Source organism: Equus quagga, chromosome 9, assembly GCF_021613505.1.
Source record: "Equus quagga isolate Etosha38 chromosome 9, UCLA_HA_Equagga_1.0, whole genome shotgun sequence".
NCBI lineage: Eukaryota > Metazoa > Chordata > Mammalia > Perissodactyla > Equidae > Equus > Equus quagga.
Window position 1 is genome coordinate 77178367 of NC_060275.1, and position 12949 is coordinate 77191315.

Below are 12949 nucleotides of genomic sequence, written 5' to 3' on the forward strand. Positions count from 1 at the left end.
TGTAATCATATGTGGGTTTTTTTCCAACTTAAGTTTAAAAACCTGACATCTATTCTTTTTTAGACTCTCTTAAAAGTTTAATGTGTGAAAAAAACGAATTTATTTTACAAGATGTATTTTCTGTAAACATAAGCACATTTCAAATCAAATTATCCACCAGTGATACTCATTTTATATAGGCAGGCTGGAGATTAAGGTTCTATTTACATATTTACACTATGGGGTACAATGTAGTACTAAATGTTTTCAAGGCCTGGAATGAGAACAATTGTAGTTCCTATTAAGAAATACTATATCTGAGGATTCTGGCACAACCATCTATAGCCAGTTAGAGAAATCTTTGCTGGGTTTAAAGCCTGTCCCGTCACAGATGGCCTTGTTTACACTGTACTTAGAGCTTGGACTCCTCATTAAAAAAGCACAAGTCGTTTTTTAAAAGGCATCTAAATACGAAGTAATCAAAAAGTGGGAGCCAAGATGACACAGAATAAATTCTATGAAAAATAAAGAGGTGCCAGCCCAGTGGCGCAGCGGTTAAGTGCGCACGTTCCGCTTCGGTGGCCCGGGGTTCACCAGTTCGGATCCCGGGTGCGGACATGGCACCGCTTGGCAAGCCATGCTGTGGGAGGCGTCTCACATATAAAGTAGAGGAAGATGGGCACGGATGTTAGCTCGGGGCCAGTCTTCCTCAGCAAAAAGAGGAGGATTGGCAGCAGTTAGCTCAGGGCTAATCTTCCTCAAAAAAACCCAAAAAACAAAAAAAAAGAAAAAGAAAGACAAAGTACACATAATTGAATATCAGAATCCATCCAGAAAATAGTTGAGTTCCACAAATGGATGATTATATACAAATATTTGAGATATATCATTACATAAAAATGAAAGGAATTTTAATGGCTAAAGAAATAAAACTTGAAAGGAGGTCAGCAATGATATTGCTTTGCAACTTGAGGTGATTAGAGAAGAGGTCGAATGTATTTAGAATACAGCCATGATTTTTTCTTAGCTATGGACGTGGTAAGTCAACAAGATTTATGAACAGTCTCACCAAGAATTTGATTGCGTTAGGGAAAAAAGTCCCATTTTAATTTAGAAGCAGAAACTCAACTCAACGCAACTGCTACAGTCCTTGTGTCTTCTCAGTGAACATTTCCTCCCATTGGTGTCTGGCAATAGTAGATGTTTGATGAATATTTGTGGAATGGATAGACTTGTTTCTGTGACCTACTCCAACACCTTCAGTATTTATTGATCATTTGCCTTTGATCTCTAAGGTGACAAAGAAGTGTTTCTCAGATCAGAAATACATTGAAGCTCAGTGAAGGGTAGTACAAACGGGACGCCACTCCAATATTTCAGAGGCTGTATGGCCAAGAGAATGCCCTAGGTAACTTCGTTTCCTTCTTCTAGAGAAGCACATCTAGCTGTAAACAGGCATTTTAGTCTATGAGTTCAGAACAAGAAGAGCCTTAGGCATCTGATTCACCCTATAACATTCCCAATTTGAAGAACTTACTCAACTCTGATTCCATTGCAAATGAGCTAGAGAACAGTGAAGAGCGGTTCTGTTTGATGTTTGGGTAAACTATGAAATATTTCTAGAATTTTTCATAGACTCTGGCCCATAATCCTAGAAATGTACACACTCAGAAGGTCATCTTGGTCTGGAATCCACTTCTAAATAAGGCCGGCCTAGTTTGATCTGGTACTTCTGAGACCTTATTGAGTCAAGTGGAATGTAGATCTGAATCCTGAGGGAAGGTGATTCCTGGTCCTGTATCTCTTCTGTGATTCAGAGACAAATTCATGCGTCAGCTTCATGCTTGAGCTGATCCTTTCTAGCTTTTCTGATTATCATTAAGGCAGAACAGCACTGGACTGGCTTCTGCTGTTTACAGAACAACACAACTGTGTGTAATGATTATAAACTTATTCTCTAATACTTCTTAAGCACTTGGATGATAAGAAATGTCTTAAGGAAAATATGTGTAACCATGGAGGATCCAGGCGGGAATAAAAACTAAACCAAGTGTGAAAATGGTAGAATTGAAGAGCCAGTGGGTTTCACTCGGGCCTCTGAAAGGCATGTATATATATGTATACATATATATATATATATATATTAGTTCAGAGGTAGATTGAATGTGAAATGTTTGGCAGTTTAATCTACCTTCAGTACAGCCATTTTAGTTTGGTGTAATGTAGTGCATTAGGTGTTATTGTGCGAGCAAATAAACCCCCAAAATAAGTTTATTTTTCATCAGGTAACTGTCTAGGGTGGTGTTTAGGAGGACAGGGCAGCTCTCCTCCTGCTCTCATTCAGGGACCTCCTATCTTGTATTTCCACCGTCCTTTGGCACCTTTGGCAGCCAGCTGGCAGAGAGAAAAAGAGCACAGAAATGAGCCTATGGGAGGGGTTATGAGCCAGTCCTGAACGTAGCAGGCAGTATTTCTCCTCCCATCCAATTATGTGGTCAAATCTAATTGCAAGAGAAGCACAGAAAAGAGGACTTCTTGTATGCCCAGGAACAAGCGGAGAATGGAATTTGGCAGATGGCAAACAGAATTCTCCACATTCACGGTCCTGATTACTGAATTCTGTGCTTTTCCAAGATCTTTTTGTCTTTAGTTAGGAGTATATGCAAAACCATTTCAAGGAAACGTGAAAAATATCTTTATTCTTCAAAATCATTGTTGAAGTAGATCCCACAACCTCTTCGGCAGCCCATCCCACTGTCTGAAAACCTTTGAAGGGTAATTTATAAGCATGTATAATTCATCCAATATAGGAAATCACAAGGGAATCTCAATGTGCCCACAACACAACGAGATGTATGCTGTTCAGTGTGAGCGTTTACGTCTTCGTGTTTATTCTCTGTGATTTATTTTTGAAGAATTGCAGAAGAGAGTGATTGTTCATGACCATCATACGATGATATTCTTATAATTACTTTACCCTGGTAGGACTGAAGACATGGTATCCACTTCAGGCCACACAGCTCTCTGAAGCCTTCTCTGTTCTCTTCTACTCCCATTAAAGTAGAAAAACCCATCTGTTTGGATCATTGAGGTTGGAAACTGAGTAATATCACTTCTCCAAAATAGGTTTAATAGCAGGGCTGCTGAATTGTTTCCTGACCTGTTTGAGGGAGAGTCCAGACCCAGAGAAAAACATGGTGTATGAGTTTTCACATCCATTAGTGGAAAAGAATCAGATTTAAGTTATATTCTTAAAGGCAATTTTAGTAGAACTATTACAGTTTTTGTTTTCAGTTCAATCTTGCCTAGACATTTAATCTATCTAAAATATAGTATTTTAAATAGTAAGTGTTTTTTACAGAAGATTCTTAATTTAACAATTCTTATTCATTTGACTAAGCCATTTGGAAATTAATTCTTAATGAGTCTAAATACGTGGATAGCCAGGATTGAGACTGAGGACCACATTTTAAAAACCTACCCGTGAAAAAGAAAATCATAATCTCTGTAGGACACCTGTGGCTTCCAGCACATCCCTCTTCAGACCTTCCAAGTGATTCTAATATCCTACCTGGTGGAATCACTCCCCTCTCCCCCAGGATGATGTAATAATCACAGATCTGGATGGATAAGCATGCAAATAGCAAGAACAATTTTGGAAAATATGAGTAAGCTTTGGAAATTTAGGCTATCAATCAAATAAAGAGAAAAGAATGAAGAAAAAATTAACCTCTAATAATAATTCACCTTTTTAGGAAAAAAGGTGGTATTACATTTCCATTTTCAGCCATCCCATTGTTTCTCCTGTCCTTTCCTATTCTATCATTGCCTCAAATGCAGCTTTACTGTGAAACTAGTGAAGATCCAGCTCGGAGCTCCTCACTGGCCTGGGCCGTTTCCAAGTTCTAGGATGGAGAGTTGCTAGCAGTGGCATATAGTCATAGGGTCTATAAAATGTGCAAAAGTCACAGTTTTTTCTAATATCATTTTTCTCAAAGCCGACTCTCAAAATTGTCTAATCTTCCTGTGCCACAAAACCTGGATCCCACCCCTGATTCCATGGCTGATTGCTAGTCAAACAGGAAGATATTCAAAATAACCCCTATTAAAATGGCTTTTAACACCCCAGCCTTCTAAGCACCTTTCTAGATGATTTCTTTGACGGAAGTAATCAATCTCATTAGTTGATAGGATTCTTGCTTTAAAAAAGTGACTGATATCTGGCCAAAATAAAAAATAATAATAAAGTTCATTTGAAGGAGAGGCAAACAGGTAACTACGATAAATAATAAACAGGATATAGTAAGTAGTGCTGCATCTGAAGGTATTAATGCCTTCATAATACAGCTATTTAGTGAGCAACTACTACATGCCAGACACTATTGTTGGGTGGTGGGGATACATTAACGAACAAAGTAGATAAAACTCCTGCACTTGTAGAGCTTGCGTTCTAATGAGGAGAGTAAGATAAACAGAATAAGTAAAGTCTATCAGAGGCTGATGAATGCTGTGGAGAAAAATAAAAAGGCAAGGAAGCTAGAAAAGGCTAGGAGGATAGGGTGGTAATTTTATTTTTTTTATGACTATTTTTTTTCCAGCTTTATTGAGATGTAGTTGACGTAAAACATTGTGTAAGTTTAAGGTATGCGACGTAGTGATTTTACATATGTATATATTGCAAAATGATTACCACAATATCATTAGTTAACACATCCGTCATCTCACATAGTGAGAACTTTTTGTGGGTGTGGTGAGAACTTTTAAAATTTACCCTCTTGGCGGGGCTGGCCCCGTGGCCGAGTGGTTAAGTTCGCACGCTCCGCTGCAGGCGGCCCAGTGTTTCATTAGTTCGAATCCTGGGCGCGGACATGGCACTGCTCATCAGACCACGCTGAGGCAGCGTCCCACATGCCACAACTAGAAGAACCCACAACGAAGAATACACAACTATGTACCGGAGGGCTTTGGGGAGAAAAAGGAAAAAATAGAATCTTTAAAAAAAAAAAAATTTATCCTCTTGGCAACTTTCAAATATAAGGTACAGTATTGTTGACTGTAGTCGCCATGCTGTATGTCACATTTTTGAAGTGATTCATCTTATAACTTGAAGTTGGTACCTGTTAACCACCTTCACCCATTTCCCCCACACCCCTACCCCTAACCCCTGGCAACCACCAATCTGTTCTCTTATCCACGAGTTTGGGTGTTTTTTAGATTCTATATATAAGTGAGATCATATAGTATTTGTCTTTCTCTGACTTACTTCACTTAGTATAATATCCTCAAGGTCCTTCCATGTTGTCGCAAATGGCAGGATTTCCTTCTTTTTTATAGCTCAATAAAACTCCAGTGTGTGTATGTATATATATGCACCACATCTTCTTTATCCATTCACCAGTCAGTGGACACTTAGGTTGCTTCCATGCCTTGGCTATTGTAAATAATGCTGCAATGAACATAGAGGTGCAGATACCTCTTCTAGATAGTGATTTCAGTTTCTTCGGATATATACCTAGAAGTGAGGTTGCTGGATCTTACAGTAATTCTATTTTTAATTTCTTGAGGAACCTCCATACTGTTTTCCCTAATGGCTGTATCAGTTTACATTCCCACCAACAGTGCACAATGGTTCTTCTCACTAGGAGGCTAGAAAAGGCTAGATTAGAGTGACAATTTTAAATAGAGTAGCCTGGGAATGTCTCACCATGAAGGTGACATTGAGCTGATATCTGGGTAAAGAATATTCCAAGCAGAAGAAACTATGAGTTCAAAGGCCCTGAGAAGGGAGCACACACACTCGTTTAAAGCACAGCCAGGGGGCTGAGAGGCTGAGGCAGAGTGAGCAAGAGGGAGAGAGCTGCAGGATGAGATAGGAGAGGCCTCAGGGGCTCAAATCACTCATGGAGGGCCTTAAGCCATTGTGAGGACATAGCATTTACTCTGAAAAAATTAGGAAGCCATTGGAGGATGGTGAGCAGGGGCCCACGGGGATCAGATTTACATTTTAGTAGGATCGCTGTGTCCACAATGTGAAGAATAAACGTGTGGGTAGGGAGAAATGGGGGGCACACCATTAAATACCAGTGTTCCAGTGTGGGCTTATTAAAGCAATTTTAGTTGCTCTGTATCACAGATACATAAATACATAAAAATAGAAAAAGTAAATAAATACAGAAACACTTCCACCCCCAGCATTGTTAACATGATGCTGTTTCTCTTTTGGGCTGTAGCTTGATGAAGCCAAGTTTTGAGGAGAACTGCATTTTGGAAATATAACGGCTTAGAAGTGGTCTCAGACAGCAAATGGTGGGTAGTAACCTGTTGCATGCAGCGCAAGGAAGATAAAACCGAGTGAATCCTTGGGGGGCTGCATCTGGCACTCAGGTCCAGCCCGGCCAGGAGACAGATGTTTTACTGCTCTTCCTGTCTGTGCTCTTAGTTCAAGATCAACAAATGAAAACAGGACGTTAGGGAAAGAATACAGGCTTGCTTGTTTTGTTCTCAATCGCAGTGAAGCCTGAATGAAAATTTCAGTAAATTAAGGGCTACCAACAACTACAAAAATAGACACTTTCCATTGTCAGCATATATTCACGTTGAATGTGTCTTTAGGCCTCCAACTATTGGTATTTCTGGAGAATTGCTGCAAATACCGTCGTCACCGTGCTGCTGCAGGCTTTGCCTGTAACTCCCAACACCGCAGTCCCACATTAGGACCCACTCGAGATCCTTCTTAAGCAGAGTTTCCATTAAGAAAAGTTTCCTTTAAAATAACTATTAAAAAGTAACCTGTACACCTCAAGGAAACCAATTCTTAGTTTGAGTTTTTCATATTTAAATCTAATGAACATTTTTCAGGAAAATTGGCCTTTTACTACCTCATTTGGCAAAAACCTATTAAGCAAGTCCAGCTTGTCCCTTCCGGCTTCCAATCCAAATATCAGGCTCACACCGCTATTTTCATTGTGCATCTCTTTATTGCCCTACGTAAGTTGGGAGTGTCATTGACCAGTCAGAAACGAATGTCGTGTGTTTCCAGAGATCACCGGATATTTCTACATAAGTAAGCACCCACCTCTCACCTTTGTGCCAAGCTTTTGTTTATAAAAACTATCCTTGAAAACAAAGGGTAAAATGTTTCTGTTCTGAAATGCCAGTCCCCCATGCAAACATCTGTATTGTGCAAGCTAACATGCATACCATCACTTACCTGTATAATCCACTTAAGTGGCTAAATACCATGCCCTCTCAGGGTTCCCTAGATAATTTTGAGGTGCAGTTTTTTGATTGATTGGGAAAGATGGCCATTCGTGCATGTCACAGTAAAATGCTATTTTCTACAGTCTCTATAGATAATCTGAGCAAAGTAAATATTAAAATGCACAATCTTGAGATCCAGTATTTTCTTTACTCCAGAAAAGCTATTTGACCTGTAGGGAAATCTTGAATGAGAAATATCACTGGAATTAATTAGAAACAGGTTTCATAGCCTTGTGGTATTGATTACAATAGGTAAAATATTTGCTAAAAAGAGAAAAAAAATGTTTTCAGTAATTATCCAACTCCAGTTATACTTCCATTAAGCTCCATGGCGAACCATCCCCCTCCCTGAGTGGCAAAGCATCCAGATGGATTCCATTGTACAGCCAACAAGACGGGCCATGGTATAAACGAGGGAGTTGAGTTGAGCGTAGGAAAACAAACAGCGCTGTAATTGTGACTCAAGGTCCCCAACCTACACCCAGTGGCTGGAGACCTGAGGTCTGAAGGACTCTTTCTGCTCATTACATTTGGTTGGAGCCCCACCCAAGTTGTTGGGACCTCCATGACTTCCACGGTTCCTAGCAGGAAATTGTTCTTTCTCCTTAGTGAGGAATATCGAGAGAAAAATCAATAGTCTCCACCCTCTGCCCGGATGTTATCACACTGGAATTGTGAAGTAGGGTGGAGACTTAAAAGCAGCCAGAGTTGTTAGAGCAATCTGGCTCTAGCATCTGTCGCCTCATTGATTGCCAAGTTGATTCAGGTGATTTGATTGCCAAGTTGATTCAGGTGATTTGGCTGACCAGCCCTCAGTTCCCTTTCTCTCTCCTTTCTCCCTTTAGGTTCTTTCCAAAGCAGTGTGCTCAGGTACAGAGAATGAATTAGATGGAAAGTCCCCCTCAAAGATAAAGGGCAATAACAATAAAAATAACCGTAGCTGCTAAATATTGAGAACGTACTAGCATCCAGGCAGTGCGCTAAATGCTTTCCAAACATTTTCCCCTCTAATATGTATAGCAGCCCTAGAGCTAGCTACTGTAATTATCCTTACCGGGCAGTGGAGGCTTAGAAAGGCACACTACCTTGCCCAAGAGCATGCAGCTAGAAAGTGGCAGAACCAAGATTTGAAATTTAACCCACACTTTCTAACTCCCAAGTGAATGTCTTAACAGAAACGTTTTTGGTATCTCCCCACCTTCCAACAGGGAGCGATAGATCTTTATTGTCAACATGCTGTTGTTGTTAATACACAGCGACAGAGGCAGCTCTCCGATGGTCTTGGCATTAGTGGAGGCTTCAGGGTTCCCACCAGCATGCCAGCATCCAGCAGCTGCTACACTCTCTCCAGGATCTTTCCTGTGGGAGCTCTTCACAGATGATTTGGTAATGGGACATTTGTTGTTAGGGGTTCCCAGCAGCTTCTACACTGGAGTCCTTGTATCTCGCCTCCTTTGGGCTCCACATTGGGGGCCAGTGTTGAGTGTAAGGTCCTGAGGGCCAGACTAGCTAAGATGAGCTATTTACCCAAGACAATAGCAGGATCATGGCTCAGAGGAGAGCCCACATCATGGTCAAGAAGAGATGCAAAATGTTTAAACCGGAGAAGCAGAGTCTAAGCATCAGGCCAAAAGGGTAAGAGATGATCCTAAGCAGAAAAATAATTACAAAGTCAGTAGACACAAAGTGTGGGAGCAGTGGAGGAAGCTGGAGGGAAGGTGGATTAGGACAAGTCATCCAGTAATGTCACTGACATGGAACAATGTGGAGAGCTGGGGAGCAGTTTTGTTCGGTGGTCAGTTTGTCTTCTGTTTGGTTTTTGTTGGGGGTGCATTCTATAGAAAGGGAAAGGCCTGTGGAGTGAATGGTCCTGAGTAGTGTTAGATCCACATAGCCTTCAAGAGTTCTGATTGAACAGGCCAGCTGGTGATTACTCTTACCACTCCCTCAGAGGGGGCCATCCACAGCTGCATCATTGCTTCTCCGCAGGTGCCTTCCTGGAAAGCCAGCTGTTTTCGGAAATGTGCACATGACCGAACTGCATTAAGAACGGCAAAGGTGTGGAATAATAGAGCATCTCACTTAGTTCCATTTGCTAAGACCTTTCATAGACCCACATACCCTCCTTATTCCAAATGAACTCTCAAATTCTGTAAAGAAACCCATCAGATGGGTTATAGCAAAGGTCCTTTAACACATTACCTTGTATCCAAAACTGGAAAATTGGGGGATTTGGCAAATTCCAAAATTTGGGGTCATATAAAGACCTAGTCCCAGAATTAGCCTCTGAACGCCTGATCTATAAGTCAACCAGAATGTTACTTTCAAAAGAGTTAACATTTGAAGTTCCATCCAGGTGAGGAAGCTAAGAGATGTTCTTGTACTTTTGTAATGGTTAACAGGAGGCTTTGCAATAGAGACATAAACACAGGGGCCATTCTCCCGGGCTCTAGAATCAGACAGCTTGAGCTTAAAACCCACTTATGAACTGTATGCCCTTGAACACATTACTTAACATAGAGTCACTCCTCTATGTCTCAGATTCCCCATTGGTCAAGGGCGACTTTTAGTGCCTACTTCAGAAGGTATTGTGGGGAGTCAGTGAGATAAGGTACATAAAGCCCAGGGCATGACGTCTCTCATAGATGGTGCTCCAAAAGTTTTATTATCATATCGTTATTGGTATCACCATCTTCATTATATCAGACATTATTACTCTCCCCTATTCCGTAGCTGCTTTCCCAGGCTTCTGCTGATCTTGTACTTCGGCTCCGTCTAATCGCCAGTGAATCCAAAGAGTGTTCATGAGATCAAAGGGTTTGCCGAAGAACGTGTTCAAATTTCACAACCCATATCTTTGGTACCAGCATCTAAGGTTAGGGTTGCCCCTCATCACCTTCTTTTTTTATGAATAATACCATGACATGGACTATTTATAAAGTTACGTTTCAGGAATAAGTAGCTTGTTTGAAGTTGTCTGTATTTTCAGCCTAAATTCACTCTCAGTTAGTTTACAACCCACTGAGCGACGACATGCTGCTTGTGATTTGTCCCAAACCAACCCTCTCCAAAGGGAGGCTCCTTAGTTCTAATATTTGAACAAAAGAGATTTTTTTTTTTTTAAGTAAGGGTAAATATCTACTAAGACATCAGTGACCATTCTCTGTAAAGCTAATACTAATGTTTCTCAGATTAATAGCATTTTATCAATATTTGATAATCATTCCCTATAGATTGTGAGGTTTTATTTGTTGGGTAATATTTAAGAGGATGTTTTCCTGAGTCTTTTAAGAAATAGTTTGAGCCTTTGAGTTTATTTACAATAGATTTTCCTTAAGAAAATGATCTCCATCTAGTGGACAAGTTGTTACATTACAACCTACAAAGAAAGACAAAGCCCATAGAATATCCCATATCAAGCTTTTTCTGAGCTATTAATAAATTTTTGGTTTTAATAGGTAATATTATTGGAAAAAAGTTAAATATTTTCAGATACTTAGCAATGTTTGATCCAAAACTTACAGTGGAAAATTTCTCTACATTAAGACTTGCTTTTTAATTAGGAAAAATTATAATAACAAAAAAATACAAATTACGGGTTTTGGGGGTTATATTGGTATTTACTCAATTGAACTGAGAAAAACTAAACCCCACAGCATACTCCTATATCTCCTATATTTCTGTTTATGCATAACAAGGAAAAGATAGTGATATTTTATTTTTATTTATTTATTTATTTAAAGATTGGCCCTGAGCTAATTTCTATTGCCAATCATTTTTCTTTTCTTCTTCTCCTCAAAGCCCCCCAGTATATTCTAGTTGTAGGTCCTTCTGGCTATGCTATGTGGGACACTGCCTCAGCATGGCTTGATGAGTGGGGCTAGGTCCATGACCAGGATCCAAACCAGCGAAACCCTGGCCCACCAAAGCAGAGAGCACAAACTTACCCACTCGGCCATGGGGCTGGCCCCAGTTATATTTTATTTTTTTTTAATAGTAAAGACATCTTGATATTGGAGAGAAATCAACATACATTTTTTTCTTTTCTTTTCTTTTGAGGAAGATTAGCCCTGAGCTAACTACTCCCAGTCCTCCTCTTTTTTTTTTGTGCTGAGGAAGGCTGGCCCTGAGCTAACATCTGTGCCCATCTTCCTCTACTTTATATGTGGGACGCCTACCACAGCATGGCTTGCCAAGTGGTGCCATGTCCACACCTGGGATTCAAACCAGCGAACTGTCGGCCACCGAGAAGTGGAACGTGCGAACTTAACCGATGTGCCACCAGGCCGGCCCCTCAACATACATTTTTTTAATGTCTTCAAGTTAGGTCCTCCTCATGCTGAAGAGCTGTTATGACTGTTTTCTTAGAGCCGAAGTCTCCCCTATCTTCTCCCTAGCGGAAGTCTTTAATGTCTTTCAGCTGCATGCCGAATTCCTTCAAAAGCCCTCTTCAAATACTACTCCCCTGTGAAGACTTCTCAGATATCATTGCCTGGATTAATCTCATCTCCTTTATTTTTGAAGCTCAGTGTGTTCATAGTAGGTACCTGATAAATGCTTATTTAATTAAGCATATCCAAGAAGAGCTTGCCAGAGATCCCGAATAAGTCTCTTTAATGATTAGAGATGCCTTCCTCAGGATTGCCAAAAGTCCCACACGCATGAAGTGCCTGTCCAGGTGAAACAGATGTCCCCTGTTTGGGTGTCATAGTTGCTAACATACATTTGCAGTTGACATAATTATGCATTGGAGCTGGAACAACTTCAGGAACAGTAGATGATTAAATCCAGTTAGCTCAGTAACTTTGGTTAATTAACTTTTCTAGGAACTGGTATACTTGTCTGTAATGAGTCTATTCAGCTAGATAATCTCTCATTGTCCTTTAAGGACCAAATAAATATATCTGTAAAGTGACACAATTCTAAGAAAACTTTAAATTGGAATACATGTTTATGATTGGCCAAGCTAGATTACGAGTTTTTCCTTTTTTTTTTTACTAGATGGATTAATTTGGAATCATTTTTTTTATTTGGTCATAGATTCATCATAGCTGACTCTTGAAACATCAAGCCCTAAGCTGATCCTTCCAATTTGGCCTCCTATCTTTGGGTTATAACACTATTTATTAATAACTCCAATAGATAAAGTAAAAGGATGTTTTAAAATTAGGTAGTTAATAGTTTCGATAAACGCTCTTATGGAGAAAACGTTGACAAGTAAGCTTGAATTCATTTGTTTATTTATTCATTCAATAATTCTTTAAACCACATACTTACTGGGCTATCCTGAGCTATCACCATCCTCTTGTAAGAACACAAGAAAGTTGACTTTATTGTGATATTGGTTCATGTTTGACTAGAAAAACTCTTTGTGGAAAGTTTATCTAGAATATAAGAACTGTGATGTTAAGAACTGTGCAAATGTGTTCTTTTTTCCCCAACTCTAACATCTATATTGCTGAGCACAATGCCTTTCATTCATTCAATCATTCATTTAAACCACTTAGTAAAGGTTTGTGAAGTGCCATGTGAAGTGCTCAGAACACTCAGTCTCCATTCTCAGAGAGCTCAGAGTCTAGGAATGGAGGCCAAAAGTAGCAAACATTTTAAATTCATTGTAAATCCTGTCCATAGGGAGTGGGAAAGTGTCCTGAGCACAGAGAAAGGGCATCTCTTAAACTCTGGGGGATTAGGGCAGCCTTTCAGATGA

The 12949-nt window shown here is 39.9% G+C and overlaps 1 protein-coding gene across 7 annotated transcripts in view; it reads left to right on the forward strand.

Moving 5' to 3' along the window:
• The window catches only part of PDE4D (phosphodiesterase 4D), a 1409587-nt gene that overhangs the window by 1177630 nt on the left and 219008 nt on the right, over window positions 1-12949 (forward strand). The gene's annotated exons all lie outside the window — the stretch shown is intronic.